General features: G+C 38.9%; 1 long non-coding RNA gene across 1 annotated transcript in view; it reads right to left on the reverse strand.

The window, feature by feature from the left end:
• LOC139075639 (uncharacterized) overlaps positions 1-15,105 on the reverse strand; it is a 32,233-nt gene extending 17,128 nt beyond the window's left edge. The window contains exon 1 of the long non-coding RNA XR_011526248.1: positions 14,721-15,105. This is a non-coding gene — a long non-coding RNA (uncharacterized lncRNA). The remainder of the gene's footprint in view (positions 1-14,720) is intronic.
• Positions 15,106-17,025: the final 1,920 nt, after the last annotated feature.

Here is a 17,025-nt window from a genome sequence, read left to right on the forward strand (position 1 = left end):
TATGACAATGCACTCTGTTGGTAAGGCCATGGGAAATAGTTTCATACATTGCTGGTAGAACTACAAAATGAGAAAAACCCCATATGGAGGGGAATTTGGCAATATCTAACAAAACTACATGTGTACTTATCCTTTAACCCAGAAATTCCCCTGGTAGAAATTTACCTAGAGAATATACCTCCAACAATACAATACATGAATTTTTCTGTGCATAAAGCTATTCACAGTAGCATCACCTGTAATTACAAAATGTTGGAAACCACCTAAATGTCCAAGCATAGGAAATTGGTTGAATAAACTATGGTGCATGCACACAATGGAATACAATGCAGCTTTAAAAAAGAATGAGATTGATCTCTAAGAACTGCTGTGGAGTTATTTCTAGGAGACATTATTAAATGAAAAAAGCAAAGTGCTAAAGAGTATGTATGTTATGCTACCTCTTGTAAACGGATGAAAAAAATAAGACAACATACCTATATCTAGTTATCACTAGAAAAAAGAAATAGAGGATGGATTAACCAAAAAAGAATAAAATCAATTACCAATTAGGAGTAGGAAGAATGGAGTGTAAAGAATACGAGTGAAATTTCTTTGACTTTTTTTGATCACTATCCTACATATTCAAAAAGGAAATTAAACTAATAAGAATAGGAACAGGGCAGTATTGGTGAGGGGGACACCTAAAACTGAAAGAAGCCAAAACAAAGATTAAGAGACAGAGAGAGAGAGGAGAGAGGGGAGAAAGAGAGAGTGCAAATGATAAACCCAATTGGGTAAAACATTAACAATAGGTATACTGCGTTGATTAGTGTCCTCCAAGAATTCATGTCCTTCCTGGAAACTCAGCATGTGACCTTACTTGGAAGTAGAGTTGTTACAGATGTAATTAAGGTAAGAGGAGGTCATACTGGAGTAGAGTGGGCTCTTAATTCAATATGACTGGTGTTCTTATAAGAAGAGAAGAAGGGACGCAGACAGACGTGCAGAGGGAAGATGATATGTGGAGTCACACAGTGGGAAGAAGGCCATGTGCTGAAAGAAGGAGAGAGTGGAGTGATGTGTCTACAGGTCCAGGAATGCCAGGGATTGCTGGCAGCACGAGAAGCTAAGAGAGCATGGAAGAGATTCTCCCCTGGAGCCTTCAGAAAGAGCATGGCCCTGTCAACTCCTTGATTTTGGACATCTAGCCTCCAGAACTGTGAGAGAACAAATTTCTGTGGTTTTAAGCTATTCATTGTGGTAATTTGTTACAGCAGCCACAGGAAACCAATAGTGAGCAAATCTGGGTAAAGGGTATAGAGGATGTGCCTTGTACCGGTTTGTTTTGTGCAACTTTTTGTAAGTTTGAAAGTATTTCCAAATAAAGCCGTTTTTTTAAGGATGTAAAAGCAAACAACAAAAACAAAAAACAAAACAATAGAACTCCTCAGAATCTTAGTGGCCTTGTCCCATTGCAGTCTCCCAGGGAGCCTAGGTAGAGAAGGATGTACCTAGAGATTTGTGAGCGTGATTTTTGTCTAATGGAGAGGATTATAAAGTGAAACATAAAAAGCTCGCAACATTTTCAAAGGAATTGTATCAATTTAGACTGAAAACAATAGAGATCCCACAAAATGAAAAGACGCCTTTTATTCCCAAATGCTCTGGGCAGGAAACAGCCTTAGCAAACTATCCAGCTTCAAACACAGGCCAGTTCTTATGGAAAAGAGGGGAGGCCTCACAGGGCAGAACCAAGAGCCCAGAGAGCAAAGAGCCCTGGAGAATAACTCCAAGGCCATAGGACTGAGCCCTAAGCAAGGGACCTGCGACAGCTGCTGAGTTTCAGAATTGCTCTTGACAAGCAATTGCTATGTACTCTCATGTTTCATATTTTTGACAGTTGGCTTAGATTTGTTTCACTCTTGAATTCTGAATGCATAAGGGACACAGAACTTGTTTCTTCTCTTCCTGGTCTTCAGATTAAAAGGAATGTTACTCAAGGAGTGGCACCTGAGAAACAGTAACCCGCCCCCGCCCCCCTCCCCCCCTCGCCCCCCAGGAGCCTCATTTGCACCTAGACCTTATCTAGATGACCAGATCCCGGACTTCAAGTTGATTCTGAAAGGGATGAGACTTGTTGGTCTTGGGGAGAAGGGATGTGTGTGTTTTGCATATGAGAGTGATGGAAACTGTTGTGGTCAGAAGACAGACTGGGGCAGAGGGTATTTTCCCAATACAGGCACAAGAATACTGTCATTCCACATGCTCTCATTACAATGTGACTTTGAGTCTTCTCTCATCAATAGAGGAGATCTATAACAGGGTTGCCAGATTTAAAAAGTAAAAATACAGGAAGATCAAGCAATTTCTTAGTATATGTATGACCCAAATATTGCATGTGGCAAACAATGCTAAAGAAAGAGTGCTATTTATCTGAAATTCAAATATAATTGAGCATCCTATATTTTATCTGGGAACCCTAGAACTCTTTTTTCTTAAATCCAGGTGGGCTTGTAATTACGGCAGAGATGATGCTGTGTGACTTCCATGCCTAAACGGTGGCACAGCTGCCTGGTTCTCTCTCTTGGGTTATTTGCTGTTGGAATATAGTCACCATGCTGTGAGCAAGCCCAAGCAGCCTGTGGAGGGGCCCACGTGGAGAGGAACTGGGGCTGCTGGCCAACAGCTCCAGCTAAGCTCCCAGACAACGGCCCCACCAACTTGCCAGCCACGTGAGTGTGTGGAGCTGTCTTAAGAGTAAATCTTCACTCCAGCCCATAGTTGAGACATCCCAGCTGTGCCACTAAATTTTAGGGTTGTTTCTTATGTGACAATAAGGTAACTGGAAAAACAGCTCACATGTTATATTAATCAGGGTTCTCCAGAAATATACCACCAACAATATATATACAAAGAGAGAGAGATTAAGATTTTAAGGAATTGGCTTATACAATTGTAAAGACTTCGCAAGTTCAAAATTCACAGGGTAGGCCAGCAGGCTGGAGACCCACAGAGGAATTGCAGTCTGAGTCCAAAGGCAAACTTCTGGCAGAATTCCCTCTTGCTAGGAGGAAGGTCAGTCTTTGTTCTATTAAGGCCTTCATCTGATTAGATGAGGCCCACCTTCCTTATGGAGAGTAATCTGCTTTACTCAAAGTTCACCAATTTAAACGTTAACCTCATCCAAAAAACACCTTCACAGAAATATCCAGAATAATGTCTGACCAAATATCTGGGCAGCATGGCCCAGCCAAGTTAACATATAAAATTAACCATTGGACACAGCGAAGGCTCATAGCTCAGGATTTGTCTAAACCAGAACTTTTCTCCTGGTCCCTGGAGATGCCTCGATGTTTTTGTATGTACAACTTTACTGGGCATGACAGAAGTACATGCTCTTTGCTGCCAGACTTTGCCACCAATTAGCATTGATTCTAAGTACCCCAGTTGCAACTCTGGGGGCATAACATTCACTAAATGACAGTACAGATTTGAAATATCCCTTTAATACTATACAGAAACTAACCCAAGTAGCAGGTATCTTTATCAAAACCCCTTGACCTACAAGAGGAGGGAAAAAGTTCTAGCTTTAAGAAAAGGCACATGTGCTTTAAGGCTTTGCCACTAATGACTGGTGCCCACAGATGAAAATGAATGGGAGGGTGAATTAGTACTTCCACTTCCCATACTTCCACTCATCCCTGACCTATGGAGAATGGGGAGATGAGAACATGCAGTGTGGCTCCAGCAGTATTTCTGGAACATACCCAATAAGGAACGGACATGACAAAAACATCTCTTCTTATCTTGCAAGAATCACATGGTAGATAGAGGAGTGTCTTACTTCAGCGAGGCCTTTCCATAGCTCTCTCACTTCTCCACCTTTATGCTTTATTCTGGCCCCATCCCTCATCTTGCTTAATCAAATCAATTTCCCCTCCTTGAAATAAAAGGAGGAGAACTTTATGATATAGCCCAGAAAATATTTTTTAAAATCTGGGTAGAGAATGACCAATACATCGTATCTTGCAATGTATATGTTTTTAGTAGGTAGGACCCTACTTCCAATTTGGATTAACACTAGACAGTCAAGTTCCAGATACCAGATCCTTTACTGTCTACTTCCCATCCATAATATCCATATCTTACATCTAGAAGAGAATTGACCATATCTGCAAGGTCTTACCTCTTCTTAAACACCATCTTCACTTAATCTTCTCACCTCTTTCTCTAATCGGTACTCACCCATTATCCTGAATTCCTACAATGCCTGTACATATTTTACCCACTTCTTTAATCAAAAACACATTCAAAGTTGGGCCACCTTCCTGAAGTTTAATAAATCATTTAATCCCTTAACATCTCTGAGCTTCAGCTTCTTCTATAAAAGTAACATAGGAAAATGACAATTACCATGCCTGCTTCACAGACTGTTTCAACTATCAAATGAGACAAATTGGGGAAAATGCTTCAAAATGTAAAAAAAAATGAAACCATAGAATCTAAAGTGTTATATTGCCAGATCTTCCTTACACGGAAAGAACCCAGGATACAGAAATTTTTTCTGTCCTCCCTTTCAAGGACAACAACCATCCATTGTTCAGAATTCCCAAGGTTCAAACTTTTGAAGTCATGTTTAATATCACACTCCTTTTAATTTTATGCTCTAAAGGTCATAAACCTTTGAAAAATCTCCTATATCCTTCCTTCACTATCCATCTAGGATATTCTCCAGGCTGTCTTTAATTTGACCCCTCCTCCAGCCAGCCACCTCCTAATCCAGTCCCTCTGACACATTATTGTCATGTTAGTCTTCTTAAGCCATTTATGTTTAGAATTCCATTCCCCTACTCAAGAATTGCCAATATCTCCTCACTTTCCTGTAGGATAAATTTCAAAGGCCTCCATTTATCTTATCGTCTACTGCTCCTCTTTATAATCTGCCCAAGCAATAAACTCTTTCCTCACATCTTGATCATTCCAGTGTTCATACTCTCCAATACTTTGCTTGTACTATTTTTCTATCCTAGATGATCCGTGTTTCATCCATTCTGATAAAAAGTCTAATGTGGTTTATGGTGCTCAACTCAGCTGCTCTCGTTAGAAGAAGAAAGTGAGGTTTTTTGTCTGCTCTCATAATAACACTAGTTCCATCAACATTTGCTAATGTCCAGCTTCTCTGTACATATGAATCTGGGCAAAATGCTTGATTAGGTTTATAAGTACACCTTGTCCTGCTCACTCAAGTGGAACACTGATGATCTCCAGATGCCATCTCTCTTTCTTTCACAGTGGTCCCTCCTAGTTCCACCAAGCTCTTCCCTAATTAGTCACATCTTCTCCTTTTCCCTCTCAACCTTCCCAGCCTAAGGAATGTCCCCAAGTTTTCTCTTACCACTTAGTCTTCCAATCTGTAGTCTAGTCGCTTGAGTTCCTCCCCTTTCACTGATGCTTAGAGTTTTGAAACACAGAAGCAAAGATTGCCTTCTTTCTGTTTCTGCTGTGTCTTTCCTACCCTGCTGCAAGGGAATGTGGAACGCCCACTTGACTGGGTGGGAGAAGGGCCAGAAGGACACACCAGGAACAAAACTGGATAGCTATTATTTCAACAGCATCATACCACAGACATTATTTCAAAAGTATGGAGTAGATTTGAGGCACCAATGACCCAGTCAAGATGAGTGGCAACCTAGCAGATGCCATCTGCAACTGCTCCTAGAGCCAATGCTTCTCTTTCAAAATATTGTTTGTTCATTCATTCCTTCATTCATTCAATAATGTTAACATTTTGAAATTTTATTTTGTTAACTATTTTCTCTGAGTAGAGGAAGTATGAGGCACAAAATATCTAATAAAATAAGTAAAGAAAAAACATCACTTTGGAAATGAACACAATATTCAGAGTTGAGACAGGTAAGAAATAACACTGAATGAGTGAGCATCCAAGTTCAAGTTGTCCCTTTGAATTGAGCAAACACTTGTGAGGAACAAAGAGCTCTAGGCTTTTCAATGCAATCAATGGTGACAGAAACAAACTTGCATTTCTATGCAGGTAGGGTCAGATATGGAAAATCCACATGCCTCTGAATTGAGCCCCTACTGTAGTAAAAATATTTTCCTGTCCAAGCCTTAAGTACAAGCACAGTGAGAGCTCAAAGGAAGAAAATGTCAGTGAAAATAAAAGCAATTTTCCTTCAGGAGAAAAGTGGTTGGTAGATGGAGCTGGGGAGTGGAGGGACTTACCTGCAAGAATCTCATTCACAGGAGCTTTGAAAGACAGATGAAGAAGTTGCGATGAAAACTGCTGTTCTCCCAACGTTTACCATTTATGCTATAGCTCATGGTTGCCCTCATAAACTTGATTTTTTTTAAAACTGTGGATTTCTTCTCCATAAAAACACACAAACACACTACTTCTAAAATTTATTTTATTTCACTGAAAATTGGTTTTTTCAACGACCTGGTATCAATAATGCATAGCAGAAAGAACACTGAATTGGCTCTGCCACTGACATAGGTGAGGTCATGTAACCTCCATGGATGTGAGTTCTTCATCCATAAAATGAGAGGGTTGGACCAAATGACCTCCATGTGCCCTCCTAGAACTAACCTCATATGTGTTCATAATTGAAGGGAAACTCAGTATTCCTTCCTGGAGGATTTTGCATTGGAAGTGGGCATGCTAGGTACAGGGCATGGCCAGCCCCTTGACATACTCCTTCCTCACTCTCCTCCTGAGTTCTCCCTTACTCTTGTGGTCCCTGGTTGATTCTTGAAGCTACCATCTGCTAACTTCAGAAGGACTCTGCATACCCTCAGGCCCAAGATGAACACAGGCCCTTGCCTTAGTTCTCCTGAATAACGCTTAGATCAGGCTGAAACATTTAAAGAGAAAATACATAGAAAGAGCAGAATATATCTAGAATAAATCAGTTTATAAGCTGTGACTTACTCACTTCGACAAATCTCCCTTTGTGTTTCACAACAGGTTGCCACTCAGTCTAAGGCAACCTTGAACACTTCTCACCTGAAGGTGTCCTGATGGAAGCTTAGACTCCTCATAGTTCAGGGGGAGAGAATAAGAAAGTCATGATTACTTCTTTTATCAACTAAGTTCCTCCTTACAGTTGTTCTGGTCTTATCTGAAGACTTTGCCTGTTCTCTAGATGATAGACCCCAAGAATGACACTTTGGGAAGACCTCACTCTCACCCTTACCAGCAATTCAAAAGTCATGTCCTGGCAGAACTCAGCATGATAGTCATATTATATTAGAACACAATACAGTGACCCCAGCTATCCTACTGGAAAATAACAGAGGGGGAAAGATACATATGAAAATAGAACAATATTATAACATTGGTAATTGCTATAATGCAGAGGTATTAGTCAAGATTAGAGTTGGTGCCTATAAGAGAAAACCAAAATAAGAGCTGGTTAAACACAAAAATAAACTTTTGTTTCTCAAGTAAAAAGAAGTTCAGAGGTACATAATGCGAGGCTGTTAAAGCAGCCTCACACTGTCAATCTCAGATTTCTCCATCTTTCAGCCCCACCATCTCTACTGCATGTTGTTTCTTTTCAAGGGGCCCTCATGGTCCATGGTGGGTGCTGGAGCTCCAGCCAATATATCTACAATCCAGGCAGTATGTAAATACAAAAAGGGCCAGTTCCAGTTATCTGTCTTCCTTTTGAGAAGATTTCGTGGAGGTCCAACCCAGCATTTATTTGTTTTTCACTGGCCAGAGATTGGTCACTTGGCCACAAGAAGTTTGGGAATTGGGCACACTGACACTCCAAATAAAATCAGAAATCTTTTAAGAGGGAAGGAGGTGAGAATGGATATTGGATTGGCAGTAAATTAGCCACCTCGGCTTCAGCAGGCGTGTACAAAGTACAGTGGGAACTCTGGAGGATGTCTGAGGCAGGTAGGAAAGACTTCACTGAAAAGGGAGCACTTGAGCTAAAACAAAAGGAACAAAAGGAATTAATTAGCCTCCCTGGTTAGTGAAGATCATCCCAGGCCACACAAATAGGATGTGTAAAGACAGAGGGATCAGAATATAGCTTGTAGGGAAACTCTAGGTAGTTTAGATTCCTGGAAGGGGGAGATTAAGTCAGAATGGGAGATTAGGGCCAGGTCATGAAGACCTTGCATGCTGGGTAGAAGAGTGTGGCTTTCATCTTGTGGGTAAGAGGGAGCCAATGAGCAATTTTAAGCATGGTAGTGACACAGTCTGATTTCCACAACTGAAAGATCATTCAGCACGTCCACAGGAAGTGCCCATCAGTGAGGGGTGCAAGCAGAATTCTGTCTCATCCCAAATGGCCCGTCCCAATAGAGAGTCACTAACAGATGCTAAGGTCATCTCTTGCGATGGGAAAAAAAGGAGGGAGGAGCAAAGCAAATAACCCAGCTAAAAACACTTTCGAAGACTTCCTTGTAAATACAACACACACCGCACACACACACAAGAGACAAACCCAGTATAAACACATTCCACACCTGTGGCAGGAAAACTTGGGGCTCAGATAAACATGAAGGAAGGAAAAAATTAAGAGAGGAATAAAAACTAACAGATTTAATTCTGATCTATTCTTTTGTTCTGTCTTTTATCGATTACCCGCTCCTCCCCCCGCCCCCACTACCACCACTTAAATCCTATCTCACTCTTAACATAATGGAGAGTCAATTTTTTAATCAAAAGCCATTTTTAGGATCAAAGAGAAACATATTTCTAGGCGGATAGTATGTGAGTTATATCTTGTAACATCGTGTGATGAGGGGTTTTCAACTAAAATTAGAGATGATATTCACTGAAATTCTCAAAAAATCAAATGCCTCCAAATCCAGAGTGGGGGGAAATTGAATCTTTTTTCTTCCAGGATATTTTTCTCAAGTACTAGCGGAAGTGCTAATGAGAGACAGGCCTCCTTGCCATCCAGTGACAAATGTAATAGGTTACACGAAACCACAGAAAATGAGTCTATTTAAAAATGTCAGATACGACACTAAAGGAAAACTCGGTCTTGTATTTTTCCCTCTTGATCATGGTCCAACAGAGACAATTCAGAAATGATTTCTTCTGAACTTGGTGATATTCGTGATTGAAATAGTGTTGCTAATGATAACAATGTGTAGAATTATTACATGGAAAGTACTAATAATGTAAATCAGATGGTCTGTGGTTGTGGTTCCCCTGAAGATTACTTTTTCCTAGGCATATTTGATTACTCAGAGATTAGCATACTAAAACTCAGATTTGTACTAACATACAGAAAATTGGGGTTTATAAGAACAAAATTAGACAACTAACTAAATTTTTACTTTTGCCAGCTTTGCCATGTAAAATAACAACAATGTAAGGCAAAGAGTAGTCAACCAAAAATACTATTTTCAAATATTTTTGGCATCTTATGGTTTTGCTTAGATCTACCAAGAAATAGTGTTCTCTAAGACATAATATTACAATAATTGCAAAATTATATGAACACTTGCTAAATCAAAGAGACAACTCCTTTTTTTAAATTGTGTGTGTGTGTGTGTGTGTGTGATGAATTTTGGCCTTGAGCTAACATCTGTTGCTAATCCTCCTCTTTTTTTGCTTGAGGAAGATTGTCCCTGAGCTAACATCTGTGCCAATCTTCTTCTATTTTGTATGTGGGATGCCTCCACAGCATGACCTACAAGTGGAGTATGTCTGCCTACAGGATCCAAACCTGCAAACCCAGGCTGCAGAAGTGGAGCATGTGGAACTCTAACCACAGGACCGGCCCCTAAAGACACAACTCTAATCGAAATAAGATGTATGTTTTGGAATCTTTAAATATTACCTGACTTATTGACTATGCTTTCAAGAAAAATTAGAATATTTTCTTTTTCCTATTTAGAAGAATTTCTTTTAACTGTCTTCAAATCTCACACTGTTTGTATATCTGATGGTTACAAGAGACTCTTTCTTCTGTAAGAGACATTTCTAAAGATATATTATGCCACTATGATTACAAGTCATTTCTACTAATTTTAAGGAGCAGTAAAATCTGAATTTAAAAATTGCAAACAAGTGGAGGCAGCGTCCTTTTTTCATATTAGAATTTTAGATCTATGTCCTAAAGCCGATGGGTATAGATAGAGCAATGGGATTTTCTCAAAGAAACAAAATTGTAATGGAAGAACTTTTTTGACCAATGACTTGACTTCAAACAAATCATAGCCATGACCACAAATGTGTCATAAAAGCAAAGACACAAATATAAATTTTCATAATAATTTAATTAGTAAAAATTGCATCTCAAGTCGCATAAAATGTACTTAAACATTTTTTGTTCAAAAGATGTTCCTATAGGGGCTGGCCCCATGGCCGAGTGGTTAAGTTCGCGTGCTCTGCTGCAGGCAGCCCAGTGTTTCATTGGTTCGAATCCTGGGTGCAGTCATGGCACTGCTCATCAAACCATGCTGAGGCAGCGTCCCACATGCCACAACTAGAAGGACCCACAATGAAGAATATACAACTATGTACCAGGAGGCTTTGGGGAGAAAAATGAAAAAAATAAAATCTTTTAATAAAAAAAAGATGTTCCTATATCATATTTAGGTGTACATGATATATATTACATACCAAATGTATATACAATGTAGTATATAAAGGTACATATAAAGGAGTATAGAATATATACCTACATATATATGTATGTATACACATAAATATGTATATATTTATGTGTATACATACATATAGAAATACATGCTGTATCAGATAGCTTTGCTAGTTTATGCTGCAATAACAAACAATCCAAATATCTCAGCACTTTACAACAACAAAGATTTATTTCTTGCTCCCATTACATATCCTTCATGGGTTGGTTCCACCTCTACTCCACATCTTCTTCATTCTGGGACCCTGGACAAAGGAACAACCCCAATCTGGGGCATACTGATCTTCAGGCAAAGAGAAAAGAGAAATGACAGATTCCATAATGGCAGGATTCCACAATGAACCATTTTGTTAACATTTCTTTGTCCAAAACAAGCTACATGGCCAAGGTTGATATTAATGGGGCACAAAATGTAATCTCATATTGAAAAGGGCAAAAAATTATTGGGAGTAACTTTATTGCTTAAGAGACTTCCTGAATACGTGTTTATCCAAACGATAGATCATTCAACTATCTCCTTTCACAGGACAATAGATCTCTCAACTAGGCAAATCTGCTTGCTTATCAAATGACTTTACTCATCAGTAGATCAGAAATATGGGATACAAGCAAAGAGAAGCTCAAGGGAAAATTCATAGCTGGAAAATCTATATTTACAAGTAAGACTCAAATTAGGGAAAAAAGAATGCCAAGGAAAGCAGAAGAGAAGAATCATAAATAAAAAAGCATTTGGTAACGAATTTAAAAAGAGAAACATAAAACTGTTACATAAATCCAAGAACTGCTTCTTCCAAAAAAACTCAACGATATAGAAACACAAACCATTAAGCCATCTGATCAAGTAGGGAAATGGGAGATACCACAAAACTACAAAAGTTGGAAATGATAATAGAATAGTCACAAATACAGAGGAAACTGAAAGATTCATAAATGACTACTTTGCTCAGCTCTAAGCAAATAAATTTGAGAACCTGAATTAAAATAGTGATTTTTAGAAAAATATAAATTATTGATGGTTCCAATATTATTTAAATTGTTCCAGAGCACAGAAAATAAAAAGGAAAATATCTGAATTATTTTTATGAGGCTAGTGTAATACTATAACAAAAATCATAAAAGAAAGTCACAAATGAACCTCACTTTTATGAATATCAACACAAAATCCTATGTAAAATATTAGCTGAAAGAATATAGCGCATATTAACATAATATTTTATGATTGTTTATATCTTTGAGAAGACCCCCAGAATAGTACCTTTCGTCCTCATTTGGGTTCTGAAAAATCTGAGAAATAAGGTGAGGAATAGAGCATATAGAGACCAAAATATCATCTTGATTTCTAATAAAGGCTATACGAGGGTCCACAGCTCGTATGCAAGTCAAAAGGCCTGCAAAGTGAACGGCAGAATTAGACACACTTTCCCACTCAGTCAGAGGCAACGTTCTACAGGGGTGGAGACTTGCCCAGGTTATGTCCTGGAGGAGCAAAGATCTCTTACTCCCTGTGGAAAGCTAGCTCCAAGAAGAAGAAAACAGATGAGTTAAGCATGCATAGTTTACTCTTCCAAAATCTGCGTATCAGGTAAGTCACTCCACTTTCCCTGGGTAAAGTGAGGAAGGGATTGAGAGAGGCCAGGAGTGTTGAATTAATTGAGGTCCTTCACCATGGAAAGAAACATTGGGATTGGAAAGTATATTCCAGTTTGTTGGTTTTGTTGGTTTTCCTTTTTAATTCATTTGGTTTGACCATTAGCCTATGGTCTATATCCCTTAAGAGAGAGACCCATTAGGAGAGTCTGGCTCCTACTCTCAGGAGGCTATTCCACCAATAACTGTTCTGTGGTGTCCTTCTGGGACCATTGACGGACAAGATGGATTTTGCCCCCAGAAGGCTATGAACTGGCTCAAAAGAATACAGTATTTAATAAACCCAAGACCATGCTGTGATTCATGCTCAAAGCTGAAATTTTATTTTATCTACATTTTCTTTTCCATTTTAAATTTTGTCCTTGCTGTGCTATCTAAAACAGACTTTCTGAAGTCTTCAATGAGATTAAACGACAACATTAAGGTACTCCAATGGTAAAATGCACACATTTAATTTGCCCTAGAAGCCCCAGATTGAAACCACGAGGATGCAGTCAACTAAACCCAATTTAGAGAAATTGAAGAAATTGAATATGGACTGGATATTAAAAGATATTAAAGGGTTAGTGTTAATTTTGTGAGGTGTGATAATGGTATTCTTGTTCTTTTTTAAGAATTCCTTATCTGTTAGAGATTCATACTGAAGCATTTAAGGTTAAAGTAATATGATGTCTGGAATTTGCTTTTAAATGTTCCAGCAAAACAATAAGTGTTGGACTATAGATATGTTCAAGGTATCTTGAAGGCCCAGGAGCCTAACTCTGCCTAGGAAAGCTAGGACAGTGATATTTGAGTGTTAAAAGGTGTGTGGGAATTTTCTGGGCTAACAGGGTAGAGTTACCAGGGAAGACAATAGCATTCTAGGCAGAGGGCATGGGATGTGAAGGCACAGAGGTTTGGAAAAGGATGTTGAAACGGACATGAAGGAGCTCAGGGCACTTCTTCAGCAGAAACTGTACAATGCTAAGGAAAACATTTGAGGTGAAAGCATTATTAGTCTTGACTGTGCACAGTTGAGACTAGAGTCAGCTTTTCTCCACTGGATCATGCCATTTCAGACCATTTCATATACTTTGTTAAATTAATCTCCTCATCTAGAATGCCATTTTCTTTTTCCTTTATGCAAATACTAGCTATCTTTCAAGGCAGGACTCAAGAACTCCCTCCACTTGAAAGCTTTCCTTACCCCATTTATAATTCACTGAACTCCGCCTTTTCTGACTCTTAAGACTGTGCTATTCAATATGGCACTTGATGATGAGTATCAGTATCAGGCCAGTTTTATGTGGGATAATCTCAAGTCCTTGGCTAGAAGGAGTTATCTCAAACCAAGCCTAGCACAATGCCTAGGGTGTTAGAGGGCTCATCTGTGGGACATTTCCCCAAACATAAGGAGAGGGTCAGACGTGGGCAGCCAAAAATTCAGGCATCCACTCAATCCCCACACACACTCTTTGGGGTTGTTATCTCAGTTTTATCATCTAGGGGAAAAAAATCCCCAAAAAGGAAACTAAACGTGGTTTCCCCACCTCTCTGATTTGTTACAAAAATGGGTGATGCCAGAACTAGAAGTTGAGATGTTTTAATAATGTTGGAAATTCGACATTTCTTTTAAATTTTTGTTTAACTCTGTTGATTTCAGTAAGGAATTCTAAAGAAAACCATAAATGAAAATGAACTCTATACTGAGGATGTGACTACATTTTGTTTTTTGGGAACTAGACTATGAAAAGACAGGCAAACATGAGACTCTTTTAAAGGTATCTAAAATTCAAGAAAGCAAAAGTTTAGCAGAGAAACCGTGATAACAGAATAGAAGGATAGCAGACATTTTAGTTCCTCTGTTGTGCAGGACCCAGCATCGTGGAGAGAAATATCTGTATTGGATAATTCAGAGACAGCTAAATCATAGGCCTGGGCCTCATTAGGGTTGCTAATGAGAGTGTAAAACAAATATGCTAGTCTGGTTGGTTTGGGCTCAGAATAGCATGCCTTCGCAATTTTTAAGGTCACAACATAATGCATCTTTAAACTATAAACTGTAAAAAACTAACACACATGGCTAAGCCCAAAGAAAGCCAAACATTAGAGAAAAACATGTCAGTTGAGTCAATTAGCTTTCTCTCTGTCAAGACCAAGTACTTGCCAAAAATCATGTCAAACAGGAATATTCAGCAAACAGCAGGACAGAGGTTCAATGAAGGGAAAATGGGCTTCTGTCACGTTTGGTGAAAGTAATAGAAAGTAAGAGAAGTATTTTGGCAACAGCGAGTATATACTCTGAAGCTTGAAATCTACCTAGCTAATATTATGCACTTGTTTACAAAACAGAAATGGTCTAAGCCTTTATTTTGTTGGTATGTTAGTTTCCTATGGTTGTTGCAACAAATTACCACAAACTTACCAGCTTTAGACAGCACAAATTTATTATCTTACCATTCTGGAGGTCAGAACTTCTAAATCAGCTTCTAAATCAAGGTGGTGGCTGGCCTGCATTCCTTCTGGAAGGTCCAGGGGAGAATCCATTTCCGTGCTTTTTCCAGCAATTGGCTGCCTGCGTTCCTTGGTTTGTGGCCCCTTCTTCAAGCCAGCAGCATAGCATCTTCCACTGTCTCTCTCTGACTATGACTGTTGCTTCCACCATCACATTTTCTTCTCTCCTTCTGCTTCGGTCGTCACATTGTCTTCTCTGACTCTGACCCTCTTTCTTCTCTCTTATATGGACCCTTGTGATTACATTGGACCCACTTGGATAAGCCAGAACAATCTCCCCAGCTCAAGATCCTTAACACATCTTAACAACATCTGCAAAGTCCTTTTTGTCAGCTAATGTAGCATATTCACAAGTCCCAGGAATTAGGACGTGCACATCCTTGGAGCTGGATAGATAGATGATATGGAAAAACATTTTGATTTATGAAAAATACCCTTCTTATTTTATTGGGGGATAGGAAGTCTCCAATAAAAAATAAGAAGGAACAATTTGTAAATGTCCCGTAGGAGTATAATTAGCCCACAAAAACTTTGTTGAACAGAGCAATTAGTTTCTGAGGAATCCAACAAAACAGGAACATACTGTACTCTAAAGAATATTTATCTAGTCCCAATCTCTGCTTTGTTTTTAATTTATAGAGATAGTTGAACAACAGCTCCCCAATTTTTCTTATCCTCACTGTAACCTGCCCTGCCACTACAAGCTTCTTTATACTGTGGTTTCATCGAGGGGGACTAAGTCCATATTGATGGACTAAAACAAAACATTTGGAGTTGCAGTTACATTATATATGGTGAATGACCTTGAAAGTCCTAAAATAAAAATATTCTTTTAGTCTCTCTCTAACATATATATATATATAGTATTGTTGTTGATGGTCTGAAGTGTTGATGTTTGCCAGATTTTTTTTATTCATTCTTTTTATAAACCAAGTGCCTCTATGAAGGCAGTGCCATCATTGAACAGTCTTTTAGCAAGAATCTCCAAGTCTCACAGCTCAAAGTATGCCAAGACCATCTATCTCTTTGGGTCTCTGCATAATTAAATGCCAGGAGGAACAGTATAGCTATAGTATGGGAGTTAAGCATGGCTTTGCCAATTTTTTGCTATTGGTTTTTGATTTATGCTTAAGATGAATCATCATGTGGATCTGTTTTCTTGACCTAACGTGTTTGGAAAAAGATGCTAATGTGGATCTCAGGGTACGCCATCTTATGGAGGCTGCATGAAGCAATGGTATGTTTATAAACATTTAGAATTATCTATATTTAAAAATTTACAAATGAGAAAATTCATTACTAGAGCCAGTGGAAAACCACAATTCAAAATTCTCTGATATTTATGACTAGTGCTTCTATCTCTAGAATATATATTGAAGGTAAATCTTAGTTGTCTTCTACACTTAAAAAAAAAATCTATTTTTTCCCCTATTTCTATGATCTTTTTTTTCTTTTTCTTCCTCCTATTCCTTTTTACATAATCTTCAATCTATATATCCTAGTTTAAAGGAAGTCTAAACCAAGAGTTTCAACTTTCTGTGTAATGGAACAGTCAGGAAGAGGGGGACATATTTTATTAATAAGCACAGGTCCTTCTAACCTTCTCATAACATCCACCAGAAATATTCTCTCTTATCATAAAGATCCAAGCATTACCCATTTCTCTGTCTCACTCCTCATGACTATTGTGGTCCTTCCATCCTTTCTGTAAAGTGTCCCCAACTCCTCTCTCTCCTCCATGAAAGGGCCCCCGACAACTCTGATAGTTCCTAGGAGTTGTCTTCAAGGGTCTCTGCATAGTTGATCTGGGCCATATCAGAAATGCAACCTTTTCTCCTCTCTTCCTCTTCAATGGCATTGCCCACGAAATGCCAGGAGGCTCTGAAGTAGTCCCACATAACTTCTTCCCTGTAAGAGCTGCATGTGATTGATAGTCCCCTGAAATCATTTCGTGTCTGTGAGATGCTGCACCGAAGCTTCTCTGATCAAGAGGCAAATTCCCTCTTCCTGGGTACTATACTCTGTCACAGTGGTTCCTGAGAAGTACTGCCTTGGGATCCCAAAATCTCTCATAAGTTTTGTGGAAAATTACTTCTTTCTGTTTCTCACTATAGTCCTTCTTTCCCTAGGACTCGGACAAGAGTCCATATGGATCGGGCAAAGACGGGACCATTTCTCCGAGACCATCATCCTGAACTCTGTCTCCAAGCTTCTCTTCCCCTTCTAGACCAATGTAAAGCATTTAGCA

The sequence above is a fragment of the Equus przewalskii genome, chromosome 14, assembly GCF_037783145.1.
Source record: "Equus przewalskii isolate Varuska chromosome 14, EquPr2, whole genome shotgun sequence".
In the NCBI taxonomy this organism is placed as follows: domain Eukaryota; kingdom Metazoa; phylum Chordata; class Mammalia; order Perissodactyla; family Equidae; genus Equus; species Equus przewalskii.